The following is a 7,267-nucleotide window of genomic DNA, read 5'->3' on the forward strand; positions in this document are numbered from 1 at the left end:
CGTCGGCCAAAGAAAGGAAAAAAAATACGCCAAATGATTCAAGTCATCACCCATCATCCACTTGTGCATCACCTTTAATCAATATTTTTTTAATATCACGACATCGTTATCACCTTTACCCCTTTTCGTGTTTTAAATACCTTCAATAGAAATTGTAAGTAGTAGCAAAACATCTCGTGAATTCCCAACATGAAGTGTGCAACAATTTTAGATCACACAGCAATATTTCATTTCATCATTAATATCATCATGCATATCATCATGCATCAACGCCTTATTTACATAGAGACAGATTCGAAGAGTAGCAGTAGCAGCAAAATTTTGACGAGAAAGAAAAGAAAAATTAAAACAGAAGGATGGTGCAGCAGCTAATGGTGTTTGTGGTGAGGTTTTCCGGCTGTGTTGGGGTGTCTTTCTGCTGCAAATTGCAGTTACAAGGTGGCGGTTGTGGTGGCTTTTTGGTTGGTGGAAGTGATTATATGTACTTCGTATAAATAGACCAAAAAGGAGGTGGTGTGTGTGTGATTTTTCAACAGAACGGAATGGTAACACGGCTGCAGTAGTTTGATAAATAATAACGTTTTCAAGGTGGTGGTGGGTTTATGGTGCTAAAATGGGTCGGACAGAAATATATATAGCAGTCGTTTATGGCGTTGGAGGTTTGATAAATATGATGGTATTCGAACAGAAAACACGAGAAAGGTTCGTGTTCCTATTTATATGTATATGTATATGTTTATATATTATCAAGGTGATAGTGTTCCGGTTGGAATTGGTGGTTACCGTAGGTGATGATTAATATGGTTGAAATGGTGGCAAGTGATCGTCGTTGGCAGGAGTAACAAGAACAGAGTTACGTATCTATTTCCTTTTTAAATTTTCAGTTTAATTTAATTGATAAAAGAAGTTGTCGATATAATTGATGAGGTTGATGGAAAATTGAATGAATTTCCTCAATGAGATAGAATGAATGATTGTTATATAGAATCAAAGGTGTCGACAACATATACGATTCAGGGAGAAGAAAACAAAAACATATAAATCAGAAAGTGAAGTGTAATAGATTCGTACGATATAAACAGCGCAAGATTCGATTACAGTTTGTTTCGTAGCTTTGATTGGGTCGACAGAAGAATCAATCGGGTACAGATAAAAAAAATAATATATATATATATATATATATATATATATATATATATATATATATATATATATATATATACAAATTGAATAAAATTTGATTGTTTGATATCGATATGTAACAACATTTTATTTTTGTGATGTGAATTGATCTCAGCTATTAACAAATTCTTGTAGTATGGAGATCGATTGGTACAATCTTGCAGACAGGAACAACAATGTTATACAGTTCGATGGAGATGTGAAACAGATAAAAGAGATATCAAACTTACAGAAATTTCAATCTGGAATATAGCCAAATACAACAATCGATTTGAAAGGGAATAGATTGGTACGAATGATTATGAGGTGTATCAATTTAGGAGACAGAAAACAAAGTTGTATATAATCTGATTGCAACGTGAAATAGATTTTGTATAAATTCGTATAATTTAATACATTAATACTGATTCCTTATATGTATCTGTATTTACAGTATATATATATATATATATATATATATATATATATATATCTGTTTTTATATATATATCTGTATTTTATAATTAATTTCATTAATTAATAAATATAACTATAATAATAATACTCTTAATATTATAAATAATAATAATAATATAATAGTACTAATAATAATATTATTATTAGTGATAATGATAATAATCGCTTTAAAACGACAATTTTTAAATTATTTTTAATATTATTGATCTAAAGTATGCCAAAAAAATTAAAAACCCGAAAATCTTTGTTTTTAAAACAATCGCTTTAAAACGACAATTTTTAAATTTTGTCGAGGGGTGGACTAGGTAAACGTACCGAAACTACCTCTACCTAAAGTAAAAGGAAAAAAAATTTTAAAAAATTATTCATTTAAATTGTTTTAATAAATAAAGGTTTTATATATATATATATATATATATATATATATATATATATATATATATATATATATATATATATATATATATATATATGTGTGTTTGTAGTCTATCTTATGTACAAAACTGGGTAAAACAGCGCACTTTCAAAGACTGGCATTAAGTTCAGCAAAAGCTACAAATTTTGACGATAAGACGCAAAACATATGTGAAAGTACAACAAAAGGAATGAACGATGAGGCGCACCATCTATCATTCGACGAGCTTAGTAATTACAAACTCGGTATTTTTAATCACTTTTCTACACTAATCATCCTCATGAATTTATAATTATAGTCTGATTTCTTGCAAATGAGGGCATTGCAAGATCTTAAGTGTGGGAAGGGATTAAATTCTTTCGAGTTTTAAACATTTGACTTATACACTTGGTTTAATAGCCACCATTAAATTTTACTAGTAAAGCAGTAGTTGTATTAGAATCTAATGCTCTCTGATAATAAAGAATAACCCTAGTCTTATATGCTGACTACCCACTTCTAGTAAAATTTTTAAAAAAATTTCAAATAAATGAATTTAAAATCATGTTTATACATATTTATGAACGATAAAACTAGGTATTAACACCGAAATTATTGTTACCTCGGAAAGGACATAAATTGAGAAACAACCCAAAATGCTTGAATTCATTTAAAATGAAATAGAAGAGAATAAAAAGGCAAAGAAAGAAATATAAAAGCCAAGTGTGGGAAAATTTTTCCAAGTTATTTAAATCACATATCACATATGTTTTTATAAATAATTGAAAGTACTTTTGTTTTGGACGATTTTAATCAGTTTTACCCGATTTCTTATAGTATATTTGAAAGAAATGTGCCACTTGATTTAAAAGGAAGTAAAGTCTTCAGGAAAAAGAAATGAAGGAAGTAAAGTCTTCCGAAAAAGACACACACTTCTTGATTTAGGTCAGGAAGTTGTCGTCCAGACTAGTTGTAGAGTCTACGAAAAACCTTGAAAAGTTTTCTCGAAAATCAGCTGGAAATCCACGGACCTCAGCATCAAACAGGGTCGCCAAGTGGTCAGACTTATCCTAACCATGAGAGGATCTGTCTCGTAAAATGGGGAGGGCGCCGTGCATATTAGCTTGATAAGACTAATGAATCAGACCTCTAGAAAGGATAATCTCCTTACAGATTAAAAATCAGCTTTTAAGCCTGATATTACTCAATCCTTGAGGTTGACCTTAAAGATTGAGAATTACAAACTCATGGAATTCGATGATATCTAAACTCGAGCTTGAACGAGAAAATATTTTAATCAAATTAAAACCGATTTGTTTTCTGAAAACCCATTTTCAATGCGTTCGTTACCATTGAACGTAAAAGCCTAGGAATTCACCTGGAATTCATTAGGTCACCTGAACCAAATCGGTTATCAGCTGTAAGAACGGTGGTTGCATAGCATGGTCAAAGACAGGACCTTATGCTAGACCGAAAAATTATAGGGTGATCTTTACTATTTCTCCTACAAAGGATAGTAATTGCATCCGACAAGTTGTGGACCATGAACATCTGCATGTCATTAGACATTGCCTTAACAGTTGCTTGTTCAACGCATTTCTTTACAACCGGACGGTAGTTTACCGAAAGGTAATATATGGAGCAAGTATACTGGATGTGTTGCTTTCCTAATGCAAGGTTAGAAAGTGGGTGACACAAAACCACGAGTTTTGAGCTAAAATTTTAAAATCTGAAACCCACAAAACCCACAAAATCATTTTGCAAACACCGGTGAAAGGTTATTCTGGAAAACTTGTCTAGGGTAAAATCTTGCTTAAATTTTCAAAAGATCAAAAGTTTTCATAAAGATCCAATTTCCTTAAGGATCTAAATTTTCATAGTCATGTGGGACTTTAAACCGCCTTTCAAATGTACACTTTGCTTTGGAAACTGAAAGTAAATCGACTATTTGATTGCAAGTGTCGTTGACCTGAACCCGAGGCAACTGTGGATGGCACACCCACCTTTAACCATGGTTCTATTATTACTATCATTGTTTATACCACCGTATCAAAATCAATGATGTATAAAGTGTGAGAATAAAAAAAGTGATTCGAGTGAAGTGTGATTTACTTTCAAGTTCTGTATTGCTTGAGGACAAGCAACGCTCAAGTGTGGGGATATTTGATATTGCTCCAAACGAATATATATTTAGTCGCAATATCATCCCAATATGTAAAGTTTTTAGTTGTAATTGTTCTATTTTTAAGTTGTAATCGTTTAAATAAATAAATGTGAAGACGAAGTACGAAGATTAAAGAATTGAAGAAAAAGTGCCACTAAAAGTGAGTTAAAGACTTGCGCGGATTTTGGGAGTTAAGGAAAATACATTTTTGTACAAATTACAAATTGCAAAACATAAAGTACAAGATATTAAAGCGTACGAAAAGACGTTCAAAAATCCGGAACCGAGACTTAAACCGAGTATCAAAGTACAACTCAACGGAGCTAAAATTACAAGTCAACTATGCACAAGAATATAATATAATATATAATTAATTATATATATATATATATATATATATAATATTATATTTATAAGCCGCCCACGTTTAATTCACCTTGATGAGCTGGAAAGAAGACCTCCGCGATCACGGAGCCACCTGCCTTGTTTTCATCGCAATCGCGGAGCAGCTGGACACAATTTGGCCTATAAAAGCCAACGAATTCTGCTCAATTCATGCATCCCTTTTCACTCAATCTCTCTATCTATATACGATATATATATATATATATATATATATATATATATATATATATATATATAATATTAAAGTTTAATTTAAGATTAATAATAATTTGGGTTATTGTAAGAAATGTTTTACGGGTTTTAAAGTCGAAACTCTGTCCGTGTAACGCTACGCGATTAATAATCACTGTAAGCTATGTTCTTCCTTTTTAAATTAATGTCTCGTAACTAAGTTATTATTATGCTTATTTGAGCCGAAGTAATCGTGATGTTGGACTAAATATTAAGACGGGGTTATTGGATTTTGTACCATAATTCGGGTTTGGACAAAAGATCGACACTTGTGGACATTGGACTATGAACTATTAATAGATGGGGGGTATTGTCTAATCGAATGACAACTTATTGGAATCTGTCGAACCTATCTTCAAATTATTTAATCTAATAATTATTAAAATGATTACGAATGTCATATTTAGTGACGTTTATACGACATCATTTACAATCATTTAATTAATCAATTGAATTGGGTAATTTATTATTCATTATGGCCAATTGAATAAATTAATATATCATGGACTAATTAAAAACAGGGGTGGATTACATACAAGGATAATTAGTGTAATTGTTAACAAAGTATTAAAACCTTGGATTACACGCAGTCGATAACCTGGTGTAATTATTAACAAAGTATTAAAACCTTGTTACAGTTCGAATCCCTAATTAGTTGGAATATTTGACTTCGAGAATAAGGTTAATTTGACGAGCATTTTATAATTATGACTGATAGACTATTATGGGCAAAAACCCAGATAGGTATCAAATAAACCTGGACAAAGGGCAATTAATCCAGAGTAATAAATTAAAATCAAAACATCAAACATCATGATTACGGAAGTTTAAATAAGCATAATACTTTTATTTCATATTTCATCGTACTTTTATTTACTGTCATTTTAATTATTGCAATTTATTTTATTGTCATTTATCTTTACGCAAAAATATAAAAATCGGCAAACCGGTCATTAAACGGTAAAACTCCCCTTTTATAATGATATTACTACTTATATATATATATATATATATATATATATATATATATATATATATATATATATATATATATATATATATATATATATATATATATATATATATATATATATATATATATATATATATATATATATATATATAGTTGTATAAAAATATAGTACGTAATCACCAGCTCCCTGTGGAACGAACCGTACTTACTAAAAACTACACTACTCTACGATTAGGTACACTGCCTATAAGTGTTGTAGCAAGTTTTAGGTATATCTCATCCGTAAATTAAATAAAACTTGTGTAATTTCGTCGTATTTCATATTAAAAATAATAGTATTTCATATACCTCCGTTCACAAATCAGTCAGATTTGATCACAAAGTCAGTCCTCATTTGAGATCGTACGATGTTTCAGGTAGAACAATTGAGCACAAATATATTGACGCTTTCCTCTTATCATACCAATGTACTTTCAATTTGATTTAACAGAACCATCTTACGATGTTTCTAGCAACCCTATCAGCCATGAGCTTCTACCTTAAACTTACACTTTCCGTTTTAGATAATAGTGTTTATCTCAAATTTATTGCATACTTTGAAAAGACGCATACCGGTCACTATAAACCCCATACTTCAACGGAAATCGTATGATGTTGGATGGATGGTAGTGATATATATCTGAGTGATGGAACGCTAAGGTATCATACAGACAATATCCCCTGCTATCCAAGCCAATAGGTACAATCCCATATCACAGAATGATTTAAGTTCTCTATATCTGATGATCTGATACATTTCTCCCTCTCACATGTAGATAATTAAATCATCCAAACAGTTCTCGGATTGAAATATCTATTGTCTCAGACGAAAATAACGTATGAATCCTTCAAATTTGTTCAATTCTTGATTCATGATTCTCATTTTTTTTTCATGTTGCATTTTTCTCCATGCTAGGTTACAAAAATAAAATTAAATAAACACACTTATTCATGATGATGCACCGCTGTCTTTGACTTTTGTACGGAAAATCAATCTTCTGATGTTAAAGTCTATAACTTGATGTCATTGCATTGTACAAATCATTCTATGTTTGTGATACAAAATTGCACTTCTCAACCCGTCTAGAGAGAACACCTCCCTTTGGATACCCGACATTTATGTTGTTGACTTTCGGTCCAAGCAATAAAGGTAAATAGAAACAAGTATGCATCCTAGACAAAGTATGCTCACCTTGGGGACTCACAAAATTATCCTTTGCTACCGAGTATAAATCGTAGTAGGGGAGACCTCAACCGTCTGTTGAGTTTCCGAACAATCATTTCTCAGTACATATTCAGTGATAAGTAGGTGACTACCCTCAACCGCTGTAAACCTTTCCAAGATTTCCTCATCATGATATTTACGCATTGTTATTGTGATCATCTCTATCTAGAATTATGTCAATAAAGTCTACCATTACAC

The sequence above is a fragment of the Rutidosis leptorrhynchoides genome, chromosome 6 (assembly GCF_046630445.1).
Source record: "Rutidosis leptorrhynchoides isolate AG116_Rl617_1_P2 chromosome 6, CSIRO_AGI_Rlap_v1, whole genome shotgun sequence".
In the NCBI taxonomy this organism is placed as follows: Eukaryota; Viridiplantae; Streptophyta; class Magnoliopsida; order Asterales; family Asteraceae; genus Rutidosis; species Rutidosis leptorrhynchoides.